Below are 11,164 nucleotides of genomic sequence, written 5' to 3'. Positions count from 1 at the left end.
CCCAGGACTCAGGAGACAAAGGCAGATGGATCTTTCCGAGTTCAAGGCCACCCAGGGTTACACGAGATTGGATCAGTCTAAAACAGTAACAAGCTCACACCTTTAATCCCAGGACTCATGAGTTGTATTTAAAACAGGAACAGGATCTCAGAGCTGGCATTCATTCTCCAGCCATGCTGAGGAGAGGCAAGCAGTCTGAGGCTTGGTGAGAGCTCATAGAAACAGGGTCAGCCCTTTCAGCCTGAGGTAGAGGTGAGAGCTAGTGGTTTGGCTGCTTTGCTTCCCTGATCTTCAGCCTGAAGCTTGAACCCCAGTATCAGTCTCTGGGTCTTTCATTTCATTTTATTTTTTTGTACTGCAGAGTTCAATTCCTGGTCCCCACCAGATGGAAGAAGAGACCCCCCCACAGACACAGACAGACACACAGACACACACAGAGACCCCAATACACACACAGAGACACACACACACACACACACACACACACACACACGCACTTACGCACGCACGCACTATAAATAAGATTAAAAAATTAAAGAGTATTTACCAGAACAGACCAGACGGAATGCCTCTGAGGGCTGGCTCCAAGGGAAGGGCTATGGCTGCTTTCCTGGTCACAGTCTCTCCTGGCCTCACTCACTGCCATCACTCTTGATCTGGCACCATTGCTAATCTCCAGATTCTAAGCCTCTGAGCTCTGGATGGTGCTGTCTCCGGGCCATCAGTATTACCATCAACATTAGCACCCACCGCTGAAGACCTCTTGGACCTCAGGGTGATGTCGGTGATAGTCATTGCCCCATCCCTGGGAGCCTCTGGAGCCTCTCTCTCTGCCTCATAGTCCTACAACCCAGTGATGACTGGTAACACCATTTGAGATCCAGATCCCGAGTCAGATCTAAGGCTACTCCAGTCTCCATCCCTTGTCAATGGTTTGACCCGGCTGACCAGGGGCTGGAATGTGGAAACTAAAAGGTCACAATCAAGCAGAAATCATTACACACTAACCTTCAAGATGTGCTCGACCTGTGACATGTGAAATTTACATAAAAGCAACCGACTCTGATGACCCATGGGGCCCCACTCCCAAATGCTAATCTTGTAAGACAAACAGTGCTGTGAAATTAATAGCATGCCAGTGAGTGTGAAAGAGCCTGCTGAAAACTCCCCAAGGGCGCATTGCGCTCTGAGTCAGTCTCTGCCTCTCCTTCAAGGGCATTTTCTTTTCTTTTTTAAGGGCTTATTTATTTTCATTTTGTGTGCATTGGTGTTTTGCCTACCTCTATGTCTGCGTGATGCTGTCTGATCCCCTGCAACTGGAGTTACAGACAGCTGTGAGCTGCCATGTGGGTGCTGGGAATCGAACCTGGGTCCTCTGGAAGAGCATCCAGGGATCTAAATGGCTGAGCCTTCTTTCCAGCCCCCACAGTGCATTTCCTTAATAAATCATCTCTGTTGGTTCCTGTCTGATGAATATCTTTACTCTGTGCCTTCGGATTAGTGCTGTTCTTCCCAACATGACAATAAATCAATAAATTGCAAACAAATTAATCAAGAAAACACCAAAGTGCCAGGTAAACACCAAACACACCAGCCAGGCAAACACCACATCAGCAATGGATGCTAAAATCAGTAGTGGGAAGAGAGTCACAAGGTCTCAAGACACCTCTTCCGAGGCAGTTATTCCCTACCAAGGAGAGGCTGTGAATGTTACAAAGGAGAAAGTGGCAGAAGCTACCTTGGCCAAGATCAATGTCAATATCCAGGTAGGGAGGCTGGTGTCACCTGCCCCAGTGTAGTGTTTGATCAGGACAGGTGTCACCTCTGCCCCATCCAGGCACACGTGACCTGGTTGGAACAAGGGAAAATGCAGACAGATCAGCTACAGGACTGGTTTCAAAACTGGTGACAAACCCTCTGAAAGTGTCAAGGTCATGGAATGTTGAGATATGGCATGGCAGGAGATTAAAGAGACACTGAGGGGTGGGGGGGGTCACACAGGGTTCTGGATTGGATCCCAGACACAGAGCAGGGACCTCGGTAGAAAAATGGGAGTGCAGTCTGCATCTGAGCTCCTGACCCTGCCCTTTGCCCTGAGCTTGAGTAAGATTTCAACACCGTGGGATGGGGCAGAACTGCACGTGGACGTCCTCAGCTATGCAGCTGTGTTTCAGTTTTATTTGTTAGGTTTTTTCCTTTGGACCTGGTGTCTCAGTCTGTAGCCCAGGTTGGCCTAGAACTAATTCATTCATTCTGTAACCCAGACTGGCCCTGAACTCTCAGTGATCCTCCTGCCTCAGCCTTCATAGTACTGGGCTTCAGATACGCTCCAGCGTGCCCAGCTGCAATTTTCCATAAGTTTAACACTACTTCAAAACATGTATATATATAAAAGCAGGCCAGTGGAAGACGGAGAGAACACGGTGGGATATGTCTTCCCCCTATGCAGGGGCACTGGCTGCAGTTATGGGGGTGGGGTGGTAATGCCAGGCGATAGCTAGGCAAAGTGAAGGGGTGGGGGAGGGAGGCCTCAGGTACAGGCAGCTGGATGTGAGCTGATGACCATTCCAGACCCTGGTGATGTCCATAGCAGATGCAGGCTTTTAGAACCAGCTGGGGGCCATTTAGAAGCTTTGATTTTTATCTCTTCTCCCTTTCTTTCTCAAATACATTCCAGTACAACCCAGTGCACCTGGTCTCTCCACACGACCCTTTCTCCCCCAGTACAACCCAATGCACCTGGTCACACTGCGAGACCCCCCCCCTTCCTCCCCCTGCTGGTGGACCTGCTGTCACGACCCCTGACAATGTCTCCTGGTCCTCTCCAGAACTGTCCCACCAGCGGACATAGAACAGAAGTGTTCGGGACAAAGCTCCATCTTGAAGTCAGCAAAGAGTGACAGTGGATTAAAAACAGAAGGGAAAGAAAGCCTCCGTGCTTCCGTAACATCACCACAAAACTCCAGTCCAGACCCCCCATATGATCAGAAGCGAGGGTCCCTTTGTATTCCCATTGTACCTGAGAATGAGTCACAACACCACGCCAGCAGCAGAGGGGACTCCAGGCTCCTGCTCGCCCCGTACAGCACTTTCCAGGCAGCCTTCCCTCAGGGAGGGCCCTCTCTTGGTGGAGCCAAGGCTATACTGACTTTGTGAAAGGGAGTTAGGCTTTCACAAGCCCCAGCGGTTTTAAATGATTGTTCTGGGCTCTTCCCTCCAGGCCTGTCAGCAGAGGCTCACGGCTCAGTAAGGGTAGAAATAATTTTTAAATTCCACCAGCTGTAATTAGGGAACAAAGGAGCTCACTTACCCCTCTTCCTTTTCTTCTTCCTCTTCTGCTAGGATTACTAAGGGATTTAACGTTGTTTTAATTTACTGCACAAGTCTATTCTCTGTGAAACTCATACTTCCCCATACCTCAGGACCTTACGGCAGGACGCCATTGATTTAATTAAGTTGGAAAAAAATCAAAAGTTGCCTTGGGTCCACTCTGGATGTGAAAAGGTTTAATGCTTTGTGAAGAATGTGGAAGGGGCTGGGAAGATGGCTCCGTCAGGGTAGTGTTTTTCAAGCAACTGCAAGGACCTGAGTTTGATTCCTAGCACCCATGTAAAATCTGGGTGTGCCTGCATCCCCAGGGAGAGATGGGAGGGTCCCTGGATTTCACTGACCAGCCAGTTTAGCCAATCACTAAGGGAGGTTCAGGTTCATTGAGAGACCCTGTGGCAAAAATAAATAAATAAATAAATAAACAAATAAACAAATAAATAAATAAATAAGGTAGAGCGTGACCAGGGTAGATGCCGGACCTTACTTGCCCATACGGGCAAACATGCAAAAAAACATATATGTACATATACTTTTCACACACACATGCACACAGAACATGGAGACATGAGGTAGAAAGTTAGGCTACTGCTTGTGCAAACACGCAGATGAACCATTATGACCTGGGACAACCCAGGATAGTTCAGGTGCAGACCCTTAATGACCATGGGTTAGCTCAACAAAATTTCCTCCGGCACATTATTCCAGTTCCCCATCTGCTCTCAAACCATGGGCTCCAACAGGGCTCCCTCCAGGCAGGAGGGAGCCACAGACCCACAGCTACAATAATCGGCTTGGGTTGGGCCAAGCAGCCTTGGTGATTAAGGGACACAGTGGGAACCTCTCCTATTCAAAGTGCTGGAGCTGGAGCTGCCATCTTGTGGCCACTATGGAGAATGGCATTGGGGTGGTCACCAAACAGATCTGGTTCACCATGGAGAGAGACTCTGGAGTCAAGCATTAGAAAAAAGGGCCAAATCACATTCAATAAAGCTCATTCTATGATTTGAGTCAAATATGGTGGTGAATTCTCTCAGTGCTTAGCCCTGGAGGGCCTTCTGTCACCTGCAATCAAAGCAGGCACAAAAATCCAGAGGCAGGAGGATCTCTGTGAATTCGAGGCCAGCCTGGTCTACAGAGTGAGTTCCAGGACAGGCTCCAAAGCTTCACAGAGAAACCCTGTCTCAAAGAAAAAGAGAGAGAGAGAGAGAGAGAGAAAGAGAGAGAGAGAGAGAGAGAGAGAGAGAGAGAGAGAGAGAGAGAGAGAGAGAAGTAGGCACAAATCTGTTCATCTAGAAGATTGATGACACCTCCCCACCTCCCACTCCGTGTGGTCAAGGTCATTCTTGTCAGCTTCCTGTTTCTTCCCCATCACAGATGCTGTGGAAGGATGCCAAGAGTCATCATCAGTCAGGGAAGCCAAAGACCTTGGAGTTTGAAGCCTGGACTACAGCTAATGATGTCACTTCCTTTCTCTGGAACTCTGATTCTAAACAAGCTGGGGAAGTCCTACCTCCATGTTAACTGGCCTGACTTGTAACATTGTGACCAGACGTCTATCCCAACATCAAGAGTATGACGACAGGCTTGTGTTCTGTAAACACTTGGTCCCCAGCTGGTGGCTCTGTTTGGAGAGGTTGTGGATACTTAGGTGGTAGGGCCTGGCAGGAGGAAGTGGGTGGCTAGAGGACAAGCCTTGGGTATAGCCTGGCCCTGCTCCAGCCTGGCCCTGCTCCTGGCTTCCTCTCTGCTTCCTGATCTATCCAGATACTGCTGCCACTGTGCCTTCTCTGCCATGATGGACTGTGATTCCGCATACTGTGAGCCAGGCTTCTTCCTTAATACTTTATTGCAATGATGAAGAGTAAGTAATACATAAACTTTAACTGTGGAGTCATCATCTCTCTAGTCAGACACACTTTAAATGTATATTCAATCAATGAACACACACACAAAAATAAAATCTCCTAGTTGGCTGATGGAGAGCTGTTTCATGGGGTCCATGTATCTCTTATAGCCTATCAAACTGCACACCTTCAATGTAGGCTGTTCATTACATCAGTTACACCTTAGTAAGGTACAAGAGTATCAACCCCATCAATATCTGTGAATGTCCAGGTTCATGAAAGTTTACAAAGCTGGACACTTAGGGGCTGGGGAGATGGGCACAGTACCTACCACATAAACATGAAGACCAGAGTATAGATCCCCAAATCCACAAAAAAGCCTGGTAGGAATAGCAGCCACCTGTAATCTCAGTATAAGGCAAGTTGCATGATAAGACTAGAAGAAAGGGCAGGCTCCAGGTTCAGTGAGAGACCTTGCCTGCCATTTAGGGGGTGGGCAAGGGCAACACCTGACATCAACACTGGGCATCCACATGCTCTACACACATAAGTATCTGCACACACGTGAACATACATGCATATGCAGACAAAATTTGACATTTGTGTTTTCATATTGATGGCAATGAGACATTAATTTTCATGTAATCTAAGAAGACTAAAACTTTCATCTAGGAGTAGAATCCCATACCCAGAATGACCTAATCTATGATTTTAGTGACTGGAGACCATAAACCTCAGGAAATCTGCACACATCACACCATGTGCCACAGATACACACATACATAGCACACATGTATCACAGATATGCACATACATCACACACATATTATACAAGCACTTCAGATACATGCACCATATATCACATGTGTACTATGCATATCACACATGTACCATAAATACACACATATGTCACACATGTGCCACAGATACACACATATCAAACATGAACCGCAAATGCACACACATCACACCTGTACCATAGATACCCACACATCACATGTGTATCATAGATACATATATCATACATATACCATAGATATCCACATATCACATGTACCACAGATACACACACATATTACATGTGTATCACAGACACATACAACACACATCACATGTGTACCATAGATACACATGTCATTCATGCACCACAAATATACAAATGCATCATGTGTACCACAGACACACACATAAACACATTATACTCTCACATATATCACAAATGCATATACATGCATACACCACACTCACATATGAGATACATACATACATAAGTACATATCACACTCACACTGCAGATGTGTACATACAAGTGCACATTCACAACCCTTCACCCCACAGACTCTGGCTTCCTTGCAGGATGCAGTCCTGGAACTCCTTGGACCTAGCCCTTGTGAAGAGGAAGTGAGGCCCCGTTGCTCTCTTCTTGCCCATGGAAGAGCTCTGGCTCTGGCTACCCGGGCACAGGTTCTGCTCCTGGGTATCTGAGCTATCTGGGCCAGAGCTGGGATGAGGATGAAGGCCACAAAGGCCACTCAGGGGGCCGCGTTTAAGGAGGCACTTGCTCTCAGGTGCTGCTGCTGTGCTTGTACAACCCAGAGACACAGAGCCTCCTTAAGTGCTGCCTCCTGGGCTCTCTCTGGCCTGACCTTAGTCTTAGACTGGTCTTGGCCCCTTGCAAGATCTGTGTAGCTCATCTCTTCCTTCACCTTGCTGACATCATGTCCCATAGGGAGAACTTGTGGAAGGAGGACCAGGGTATTGGTCCTGCACAGACCAGAATTGGGGCAGCATTTCGAGGCCCCCGCCCCCCCCCCGCCCAGGTACCCCAAGTCCAAAACAACCCCAAATAATGGAGGCCAGAAACCACAGCCTGCAGCAGCCCCAATATCCTTTGGATCTGGACTCTGGGCAGAAGCGCCCCATCCCCACCCCCTCTGCCTCACACACAGAGCTTTCTTGCAGAAGCAGCCCTTGTCACCCAGCCCCTCCTACTCAGCTTCCTCAAACAGCAGCTTCAAAGGCTCAGATGCTGCCTCTTGCGGTTCTATGTGAACAAGTCGCCCTCCCCCAGTCCCGCAAAGTCCTTTCATATCTGATATCTGCAGCCTCCACTCTCAGGGATTCCCCCCCCCACTGCCCCATCCCCCACCCCTCACCCCCTGCACCAGATGATTCAGAGACTCAGAGCTGGAAAGGTGGCAGCAGAGGCTCCTGGAGGACTGGTCCAGAGCTTGCTCCTCTGTCAGTAGCTCCCACCTCAGGGGAACACCAGGGGCACCTGTGTTTCCCCAGGAAAGCCACCCTTATTTATCTACCCGACTGTCACAGGATGAGGATAGAACCAATTAGGCCCTGAATGGCCACCAAGGGTCACACAGAAAGACTGGGCCCAGGACAGCAGCATTGGGAGATTTGGTGGACCTTTACCTTTAGGAGGAGGTCACTGGGGGCATGTCTTTTTCATGGATTGTTTCTATGCACACTTCTGCCACACCGAGGCACATCCTGGCCTTCCACAGACATCACACCATTGGGCTACCCAACCTTGCACATTGAGCCTCTAAAACTGTGACATATGTGCGCTTTCCCTTTTTATACATTAGACACCTTGGGTATTTTGCTGCAGTAATGCAAACTGTCCTGTCTGAGAACTGCCGGGCCAGCCTGCTTAGGATGCAAGGCGACACCATGTACCTTGGCCATGTTTTAATGGGTTGCCCTTGGGAATGGTGTCATGAATTGACTTTTTAATTCATTAATTACATTTATTTATTTACTTATAGACGGGATTTCTCTGTGTAACATCCCTGGCTGTCCTAGAACTTACTCTTGTAGACCAGGCTGGCCTCAGATCTGACTGTTTCTGCCTCTCAAGTGCTGGGATTAAAGGCATGTGCCACTACTGCCTGGTTATGAATTGAATTTTAAAAGCAATTATTTGCCTGCAATCCAAGCTGTCTGAGACCAAGACAACAGGATTGCAATGAACTGGGCAACACACACACACACACACACACACTTCATCTTCTACACTAAATACCAAAATCACTGTCATTGGATTTAAAAGAAATTTCATCTTGCCCAGTGGGTTGGAAAGAGCCATAGTCAGGAAGGAAAATGCAGAGGAAAGACACAGTAAGGTCCAGGCCAGTCTTCTGCTTCTTGCTTCCAGGGGAGTGAACATCCCCACCAGAGTCAGCAGGTCTGGGGTGTGTAAGTTCCCTGCCACACACTTCCGGTTCTGGTTTGTGCAGTCCTCACCCCTCATGGGCACAGACGCCTCCTGTAGTTGGGATTCAGATTTCTCTTCTTTTCACGCATCCTTTGGTGACTTTTTACAGACTCACCTAGGGAGCCAGGGCCTGACTCAAAACTTATCCCTTGAGAGCGAGAGTCCGATGTCACAGAAGGAAAGGACGCCAATGCCACCAAAGGCAGAAAGGGTACTGTGTTTTAGGGGAGGGACAGAAAGAGAGATTGCTCAGGGTCAGTGAGTGGACTCAGCAAGTAAAATGCTTGCTACCAAGCCTGACGACCTGAGCTCGATCCTTGGGCCCCACATGGTGGAGAGTACTGACTCCTGCAAGGTGTCCTCTATAATGCAGCCCATGGTATGCACATTCACTGCCCCTGATCCCAACACACAAAATAAGTAAATGTCATAAAAAAAATTAAAAAAGAAAAATTGCTTTGGAGTGTGTCAACATACCTGCTTAATTCAAAGTCCCGAAGCCAGAGACCCCCCCACACACACACACACACATTGCCAGTACTTTCAGCTGTGGGGCCTGGAGACCAGAGAATGCAGATCTACCACACGGAGAGACTCAGGGGAGCACTCCGAGGCAGCCTGGCTCCTGCTCATTAAAACACAAGTACGTGGTGAGGAAGGCATAATTATTTTCCTTCTAACCATTTCCTTATTAAAAATGTAAAGTAGGGCTGAGGAGAAAGCTCAGTTGGCAAAATGCTTGTTTTGCAAGAACAATAACATGAATCCCATCCCCAAAACTAATATGGAAAGAGCCAGGAGCAGTGGCTCACTTGTCATCCCAGTACTAGGGACACAGAGACAGACAAGTAAGTCCCTGGGGTCGGTCAGCCTACTTAGCAGGGCTCAGGTCAGTGACAGGCCCTGTGTCAGCAAGCTGGCCAGTGTCTGAGGAGCAACACCCAAGGGTGTCCTCTAGCCTCCACACACATGAGCTTGCACACATACACGTGCATGTGTAACCACACGTGTAGCTGAACAAACATATATATGCACAGAGTGTGGTAGTGTGTGCCTATAATCCTAACACTCAGAAGGCTGAAACAGAAGGGTTGTGAGTTCAAAGGCAGCCTGGGCTACATAGCAAGACCTTGTCTCAATATTCAAATACTATTAGGAAAAGTCTTTTAGGAAGGAATGGAGGAGCTGGAGATGGGGAAGCAGGGCAGAACCAATCTTCCAGCCACCGCTAATCCTTCCGGTTCAGACTCAGAAGGCTGCCCACTTTATTCTTGAACTCACCGCCCACCCCAGACCAGCATTCCCAGACAGCTTCCCATCAGGCCCTCCATCCTGAGCGGTCTTTGGAAACCTCCTGTGAAGGCTTCTCCTGGTCTGCTTAGATGACAAGGGTCCTGGTCCCTGACCTGCCCAGACAAAGGCCTTTTAAGGTTGGCAGATGCCTCTAAGCACTCAGTGTCTCTACACCATAGAAGTCATGAAGTGTGTTTATTTCCAGTGACACCGTGACTCTGGCCACATCTGTGAAGGTGACTTAACCTGGATTTGTTTCCTTATCTGAAAACGGGCATAAAAAGGTTTGCTTGGCCAGTCCACACCTTTGTGGGGGAGGAAGAGGCAGTTTATCTTACGAATCAAGATAAAGTTTCAGGGGTTGGGGACCAGAGAGATGGCTCAGTGGGTGAGAGCACTTGCCGTGTAGCTGTGAGGACCTAAGTTTGGTTCCCACAACAGGCCACGTCTCTGCAAACCTAGTGCTCTGGGGGCAGACACTGAAGGGGTGCAGCAGCTGGCTGGCTGGCTGCCTGTGTTGCTCCAGGCTCGGTGAGAGACCCTGTCTTAAGAAAATAAGCACAGGGGGTGATGGAGCGTGACACCCGACAGTCTCCGCTGGCCTCTGTACATTTGTGGGCTCTCCCCAGCCTTCCCTTGCCGCTCTTCCAGAGGACCCGAATTTGGTTCCCAGCACTCACATTGAGTGGCTCATAACCACCTGTAATTCCAGCCCCATGGCATCCAGGGCCCTTATCTAGCCTCTGCAAGTACTGCATTTATGTGGTGCATATACCCACACACAGACATAGACATACACATAAATAAAATGATTTTCAAAAAATTTAAAGTGAGATGGGTCAGTGGGTAAAGGCACTTAAAAACGCTTGTGTATACTTTCATTTGCTGTTAATACGTGACCCAAAAAGGCACAACTTGACCTGTCAGGGTAAGCTGGGGCTTGTGCTTTCTGACAAGACATGAATTTGCTAGAGTGAAGAGAGCTATGGCAGCTCTGACCTTCAAAAACTGTCCCTTTTGGTGGTCTCTGCAAGCCTGAAGCAAGGTCACAGAAACAGTCTCATGTTTCAGGGGATCAGAAAGGATAATGTGTGGAAAAACACATTCGTGGGTCTTGTTACCCAGGCCTGGGCAGCAGCAGGGATTCCTGTGTCATTAACTAATGGGATTCACATTTCTCACCATGGATGCCATCTGGTTCCAACGGTTCCTGAGCTATCCTGTTTCCCGGTGTTAATTTTTCCATTGTCTAGACAGCTGTGGAGTCAGACAGGATTATCTAGAGGAAGGAATCGGTTTATGACCCAGAATCCACCTTCACAGCCAAAGGAATTCACATACTAATGGCCCCTGCAGCAGCTGTCATAAGAAACCGGGTATAAAGCAAACCTCCAGTGTTTGTGGTTCCGGACATTTGGCAGGAACGGCTCCTTTTTGCATTGCTAATGTACACGAGAGACCTCCA

Source organism: Phodopus roborovskii, unplaced genomic scaffold (assembly GCF_943737965.1).
Source record: "Phodopus roborovskii unplaced genomic scaffold, PHOROB, whole genome shotgun sequence".
Classification (NCBI taxonomy): domain Eukaryota; kingdom Metazoa; phylum Chordata; class Mammalia; order Rodentia; family Cricetidae; genus Phodopus; species Phodopus roborovskii.
The sequence above is the reverse complement of the archived record's forward strand: the minus strand, read 5'-3'. Positions refer to the sequence as shown.